Source organism: Camellia sinensis, unplaced genomic scaffold (genome assembly GCF_055761805.1).
Source record: "Camellia sinensis isolate YWXY unplaced genomic scaffold, ASM5576180v1 Unanchor4, whole genome shotgun sequence".
In the NCBI taxonomy this organism is placed as follows: domain Eukaryota; kingdom Viridiplantae; phylum Streptophyta; class Magnoliopsida; order Ericales; family Theaceae; genus Camellia; species Camellia sinensis.
Genome location: NW_028129277.1, coordinates 16,647,160 through 16,655,000, shown reverse-complemented (window position 1 = coordinate 16,655,000; position 7,841 = coordinate 16,647,160).

Genomic DNA, 7,841 nt, shown 5'->3' with positions numbered 1-7,841 from the left:
GGCAGGGATTCGTCCAACTCGCACAAACCGAACACAACTCACGCGCCACGACGTACACTGTGCACCAGCCCCCCAAAACGAATCACCCCCCGAAGGACCAAGAAGCCCGACGAACGCGCGAAAACATTTAGAGAGGCCGAGCAAGCACCGGTTAGCGCGAACGCAAATAACAAGCGCAACAGGCAACTTTCGAGGGACATACTTTTCGCAACAAGCTTCCACTAGGAAAGCACAGGCAACTCGTTCGAACGTCAAAGCCAACCAAATGGCAATTACCCGAGGGACATGCTTTTCGCAAGGCACCTTCCACTAGGGAAGCGCAGACAACCCGAAGGCGAGTCGAAGACAACCTAAAGGCGATCACCCGAGGGACATGGAGGAATGCACCAGTGGAGTTCGCTGCACAGGCAGGGATCCGTCCAACTCGCACAAACCGAACACAACTCACGCGCCACGACGTACACTGTGCACCAGCCCCCCAAAACGAATCACCCCCCGAAGGACTAAGAAGCCCGACGAACGCGCGAAAACATTTAGAGAGGCCGAGCAAGCACCGGTTAGCGCGAATGAAAGTAACAAGCGCAACAGGCAACTTTCGAGGGACATACTTTTCGCAACAAGCTTCCACTAGGAAAGCATAGGCAACTCGTTCGAACGTCAAAGCCAACCAAATGGCAATTACCCGAGGGACACGCTTTTCGCAAGGCACCTTCCACTAGGGAAGCGCAGGCAACCCGAAGGCGAGTCGAAGACAACCCGAGGGACATGGAGGAATGCACCAGTGGAGTTCGCTGCACAGGCAGGGATCCGTCCAACTCGCACAAACCGAACACAACTCACGCGCCACGACGTACACTGTGCACCAGCCCCCCAAAACGAATCACCCCCCGAAGGACTAAGAAGCCCGACGAACGCGCGAAAACATTTAGAGAGGCCGAGCAAGCACCGGTTAGCGCGAATGCAAATAACAAACGCAACAGGCAACTTTCGAGGGACATACTTTTCGCAACAAGCTTCCACTAGGAAAGCATAGGCAACTCGTTCGAACGTCAAAGCCAACCAAATGGCAATTACCCGAGGGACACGCTTTTCGCAAGGCACCTTCCACTAGGGAAGCGCAAGCAACCCGAAGGCGAGTCGAAGACAACCCGAGGGACATGGAGGAATGCACCAGTGGAGTTCGCTGCACAGGCAGGGATCCGTCCAACTCGCACAAACCGAACACAACTCACGCGCCACGACGTACACTGTGCACCAGCCCCCCAAAACGAATCACCCCCCGAAGGACTAAGAAGCCCGACGAACGCGCGAAAACATTTAGAGAGGCCGAGCAAGCACCGGTTAGCGCGAATGCAAATAACAAACGCAACAGGCAAATTTCGAGGGACATACTTTTCGCAACAAGCTTCCACTAGGAAAGCATAGGCAACTCGTTCGAACGTCAAAGCCAACCAAATGGCAATTACCCGAGGGACACGCTTTTCGCAAGGCACCTTCCACTAGGGAAGCGCAAGCAACCCGAAGGCGAGTCGAAGACAACCCGAGGGACATGGAGGAATGCACCAGTGGAGTTCGCTGCACAGGCAGGGATCCGTCCAACTCGCACAAACCGAACACAACTCACGCGCCACGACGTACACTGTGCACCAGCCCCCCAAAACGAATCACCCCCCGAAGGACCAAGAAGCCCGACGAACGCGCGAAAACATTTAGAGAGGCCGAGCAAGCACCGGTTAGCGCGAATGCAAATAACAAACGCAACAGGCAACTTTCGAGGGACATACTTCTCGCAACAAGCTTCCACAAGGAAAGCACAGGCAACTCGTTCGCACGCCAAAGCCAACCAAATGGCAATTTAACCGAGGGACATGCATTTCGCAAGGCAACTTGTACAATTACCCGAGGGACATGGCATGCTTGCCAAGGCCGTGGCTTGGCATGCTTGCCAAGGCCGTGGCATGACATGCTGCTGGCCAAGGCCGGGCATGCCATGCTGCTGGACAAGGCCGTGGCAAGGCATGCTGATGGCCGAGGCCGTGGCAAGGCATGCTGATGGCCGAGGCCGTGGCAAGGCATGCTGATGGCCGAGGCCGTGGCAAGGCATGCTGCTGGCCAAGGCGTTGGCATGGCATGCTGCTGCTGACCAAGGCTTGGGCTTGCCATGCTGCCGGCCAAGGCCGCGGCATGGCATGCTGCCGGCCAAGGCCGCGGCATGCCATGTTGCTGGCCAAGGCCGTGGCATGGCATGCTGCTGGCCAAGGCCGTGGCATGACATGCTGGCCAAGGCCGGGGCATGGCAAGCTGCTGGCCAAGGTCGTGGCATGGCACGCTGCTGGCCAAGGCCGGGGCATAGCACGCTGCTGGCCATGGCCGTGGCTTGGCAAGGTTGCCAAGGCCGGGGCATGGCGTGCTGCTGGCCAAGGCTTTGGCATGCCATGTTGCTGGCCAAGGCTGTGGCATGGCATGCTGCTGGCCAAGGCTGTGGCATGGCATGCTGCTGGCCAAGGCCGTGGCATGACATGCTGGCCAAGGCCGGGGCATGGCATGCTGCTGGCCAAGGTCGTGGCATGGCATGCTGCTGGCCAAGGCCGTGGCATGACATGCTTGCCAAGGCCAGGGCATGGCATGCTGCTGGCCAAGGCTTTGGCATGCCATGTTGCTGGCCAAGGCTGTGGCATGGCATGCTGCCCTAGGCCAACGTGCCACCGCCACCGCCGCGGGCCGCCACTCGACGCATCCCGTGCTTGGCTATGTAGTTTCGATGCCACAAGCCAATGCCACAAGCCAAGCGATGGCATGTGCCAAGCGCCCGCCTAGGCATAGGCGTGGCCTGTGGCCTGGCCATGCTGGCCAGCCTTAAGGGAGGTGCCCCCCCCTTATAATAGCCTGTTAAGCCCTTTTCAATCTGGCAGGAGGAAACATCAAGCATGTTCGAGGAGTCATAATGGGGTTTTTTTAAAAAGTAATGGTTTTTTGCCAAAACTTTCAACATGAAAGTTGTATGAAATAATTTAATACACCATAAAAAAAATTATAAAAAAATATTTGGCCACCGGAATATTTTATTTTAATTTATTTCAATTTTAATACTTAAAAAATAATAAAAATTACTAAAAATACTCAAAAAATTCTAGAAAAATTCCAACAATTATAAGATGAGGCACTAGTAATTATAGTAATTTTTTTAATTATTTTTTTATTTTTAATTTATTTTATTATAATTTTTATGAGTAAATAAATAATTAAAAAGCCCGACGAACGTGCAAAAACTCTTAGAGAAACCCAGCAAGCATCGGATAGCTCGAATGCAAATAACAAACGCAACAGGCAACTTCCGAGGGACATACTTTTCCCAACAAGCTTCCACTGGGGAAAGCACTAGCAACGTGTTCGCAAGTCAAAGGCAACCAAACCGGCTATTACCCGAGGGACAAGCATTTCGCAGGGCAACATATACGTAAGTCAAAGCCAAACCAAATGGCAATTACACGAGGGACAGGATTGCTTGCCAAGGGCGTGGCATGCGATGTTCTAGCCCAAGGCCAAGGCACGCCACGCTGCGGGACAAGGCCGTGGCAAGACATGCGGCTGGCCTTGGCCTTGGCATGGCATGCCGCCGGCTTTGGCTGGGCTGCGTTGGCCTTGCCATGGAATGTTGCTGGCTTCGGATGGGCTGCCTCGGCCTTGGCCTTGGCCGTGGCATGGCATGGCATGCTGCTGGCCTTGGCCTTGGCCTTGGCATGGCATGCTGCTGGCTTTGGCTGGGCTGCCTTGGCCGTGGCATGGCATGCTGCTGGCTTTGGCTGGGCTGCCTTGGCCGTGGCATGGCATGCTGCTGGCCTAGGCCTTGGCATGGCATGCTGCTGGCTTTGGCTGGGCTGCCTTGGCCGTGGCATGGCATGCTGCTGGCCTAGGCCTTGGCATGGCATGCTGCTGGCATTGGCTGGCAGCCTTGGCCGTGGCATGGCATGCTGCTGGCCTTGGCCTTGGCATGGCATGCTGCTGGCTTTGGCTGGCCTGCCTTGGCCGTGGCATGGCATGCTGCTGGCCTTGGCCTTGGCATGGCATGCTGCTGGCTTTGGCTGGCCTGCCTTGGCCGTGGCATGGCATGCTGCTGGCCTAGGCCTTGGCATGGCATGCTGCTGGCTTTGGCTGGCCTGCCTTGGCCGTGGCATGGCATGCTGCTGGCCTAGGCATGGCATGGCATGCTGCTGGCTTTGGCTGGGCTGCCTTGGCCGTGGCATGGCATGCTGCTGGCCTTGGCCTTGATATGGCATGCTGCTGGCTTTGGCTGGGCTGCCTTGGCCGTGGCATGGCATGCTGCTGGCCTAGGCCTTGGCATGGCATGCTGCTGGCTTTGGCTGGGCTGCCTTGGCCTTGGCATGGCATGCTGCTGGCTTTGGCTGGCCTGCCTTGGCCGTGGCATGGCATGCTGCTGGCCTAGGCCATGGCATGGCATGCTGCTGGCTTTGGCTGGGCTGCCTTGGCCGTGGCATGGCATGCTGCTGCCCTTGGCCTTGATATGGCATGCTGCTGGCTTTGGCTGGGCTGCCTTGGCCGTGGCATGGCATGCTGCTGGCCTAGGCCTTGGCATGGCATGCTGCTGGCTTTGGCTGGCCTGCGTTGGCCGTGGCATGGCATGCTGCTGGCCTAGGCCTTCGCATGGCATGCTGCTGGCCTAGGCCTTCGCATGGCATGCTGCTGGCTTTGGCTGGGCTGCCTTGGCCGTGGCATGGCATGCTGCTGGCCTTGGCCTTGGCATGGCATGCTGCTGGCTTTGGCTGGGCTGCCTTGGCCGTGGCATGGCATGCTGGTGGCCTAGGCCTTGGCATGGCATGCTGCTGGCTTTGGCTGGCCTGCCTTGGCCGTGGCATGGCATGCTGCTGGCCTAAGCCTTGGCATGGCATGCTGCTGGCTTTGGTTGGGCTGCCTTGGCCGTGGCATGGCATGCTGCTGGCCTTGGCCTTGGCATGGCATGCTGCTCGCTTTGGCTGGCCTGCCTTGGCCGTGGCATGGCATGCTGCTGGCCTAGGCCTTGGCATGGCATGCTGCTGGCTTTGGCTGGGCTGCCTTGGCCGTGGCATGGCATGCTGCTGGCCTTGGCCTTGGCATGCCATGCTGGTGGCTTTGGCTGGCCTGCCTTGGCCGTGGCATGGCATGCTGCTGGCCTAGGCCTTGGCATGGCATGCTGCTGGCTTTGGCTGGGCTGCCTTGGCCGTGGCATGGCATGCTGCTGGCCTTGGCCTTGGCATGGCATGCTGCTGGCTTTGGCTGGGCTGCCTTGGCCGTGGCATGGCATGCTGCTGGCCTTGGCCTTGGCATGGCATGCTGCTGGCTTTGGCTGGGCTGCCTTGGCCGTGGCATGGCATGCTGCTGGCCTAGGCCTTGGCATGGCATGCTGCTGGCTTTGGCTGGCCTGCCTTGGCCGTGGCATGGCATGCTGCTGGCCTAGGCCTTGGCATGGTATGCTGCTGGCCTAGGCCTTGGCATGGCATGCTGCTGGCTTTGGCTGGCAGCCTTGGCCGTGGCATGGCATGCTGCTGGCCTTGGCCTTGGCATGGCATGCTGCTGGCCTTGGCCTTGGCATGGCATGCTGCTGGCTTTGGCAGGCCTGCCTTGGCCGTGGCATGGCATGCTGCTGGCCTTGGCCTTGGCATGGCATGCTGCTGGCTTTGGCTGGCCTGCCTTGGCCGTGGCATGGCATGCTGCTGGCCTAGGCCTTGGCATGGCATGCTGCTGGCTTTGGCTGGCCTGCCTTGGCCGTGGCATGGCATGCTGCTGGCCTAGGCATGGCATGGCATGCTGCTGGCTTTGGCTGGGCTGCCTTGGCCGTGGCATGGCATGCTGCTGGCCTTGGCCTTGATATGGCATGCTGCTGGCTTTGGCTGGGCTGCCTTGGCCGTGGCATGGCATGCTGCTGGCCTAGGCCTTGGCATGGCATGCTGCTGGCTTTGGCTGGGCTGCCTTGGCCGTGGCATGGCATGCTGCTGGCCTTGGCCTTGGCATGGCATGCTGCTGGCTTTGGCTGGCCTGCCTTGGCCGTGGCATGGCATGCTGCTGGCCTAGGCCATGGCATGGCATGCTGCTGGCTTTGGCTGGGCTGCCTTGGCCGTGGCATGGCATGCTGCTGCCCTTGGCCTTGATATGGCATGCTGCTGGCTTTGGCTGGGCTGCCATGGCCGTGGCATGGCATGCTGCTGGCCTAGGCCTTGGCATGGCATGCTGCTGGCTTTGGCTGGCCTGCGTTGGCCGTGGCATGGCATGCTGCTGGCCTAGGCCTTGGCATGGCATGCTGCTGGCTTTGGCTGGGCGGCCTTGGCCGTGGCATGGCATGCTGCTGGCCTTGGCCTTGGCATGGCATGCTGCTGGCTTTGGCTGGGCTGCCTTGGCCGTGGCATGGCATGCTGGTGGCCTAGGCCTTGGCATGGCATGCTGCTAGCTTTGGCTGGCCTGCCTTGGCCGTGGCATGGCATGCTGCTGGCCTAAGCCTTGGCATGGCATGCTGCTGGCTTTGGTTGGGCTGCCTTGGCCGTGGCATGGCATGCTGCTGGCCTAGGCCTTGGCATGGCATGCTGCTCGCTTTGGCTGGCCTGCCTTGGCCGTGGCATGGCATGCTGCTGGCCTAGGCCTTGGCATGGCATGCTGCTGGCTTTGGCTGGGCTGCCTTGGCCGTGGCATGGCATGCTGCTGGCCTTGGCCTTGGCATGCCATGCTGTTGGCTTTGGCTGGCCTGCCTTGGCCGTGGCATGGCATGCTGCTGGCCTAGGCCTTGGCATGGCATGCTGCTGGCTTTGGCTGGGCTGCCTTGGCCGTGGCATGGCATGCTGCTGGCCTTGGCCTTGGCATGGCATGCTGCTGGCTTTGGCTGGGCTGCCTTGGCCGTGGCATGGCATGCTGCTGGCCTTGGCCTTGGCATGGCATGCTGCTGGCTTTGGCTGGGCTGCCTTGGCCGTGGCATGGCATGCTGCTGGCCTAGGCCTTGGCATGGCATGCTGCTGGCTTTGGCTGGGCTGCCTTGGCCGTGGCATGGCATGCTGCTGGCCTAGGCCGTGGCATGGCATGCTGCTGGCCTTGGCCTTGGCATGGCATGCTGCTGGCTTTGGCTGGCCTGCCTTGGCCGTGGCATGGCATGCTGCTGGCCTAGGCCTTGGCATGGCATGCTGCTGGCTTTGGCTGGCCTGTTTTGGCCGTGGCATGGCATGCTGCTGGCCTAGGCCTTGGCATGGCATGCTGCTGGCTTTGGCTGGCCTGCCTTGGCCGTGGCATGGCATGCTGCTGGCCTAGGCCATGGCATGGCATGCTGCTGGCTTTGGCTGGGCTGCCTTGGCCGTGGCATGGCATGCTGCTGGCCTTGGCCTTGATATGGCATGCTGCTGGCTTTGGCTGGGCTGCCTTGGCCGTGCCATGGCATGCTGCTGGCCTAGGCCTTGGCATGGCATGCTGCCGGCTTTGGCTGGCCTGCCTTGGCCGTGGCATGGCATGCTGCTGGCCTTGGCCTTGGCATGGCATGCTGCTGGCTTTGGCTGGCCTGCCTTGGCCGTGGCATGGCATGCTGCTGGCCTAGGCCATGGCATGGCATGCTGCTGGCTTTGGCTGGGCTGCCTTGGCCGTGGCATGGCATGCTGCTGCCCTTGGCCGTGATATGGCATGCTGCTGGCTTTGGCTGGGCTGCCTTGGCCGTGGCATGGCATGCTGCTGGCCTAGGCCTTGGCATGGCATGTTGCTGGCTTTGGCTGGCCTGCCTTGGCCGTGGCATGGCATGCTGCTGGCCTAGGCCTTGGCATGGCATGCTGCTGGCTTTGGCTGGGCTGCCTTGGCCGTGGCATGGCATGCTGCTGGCC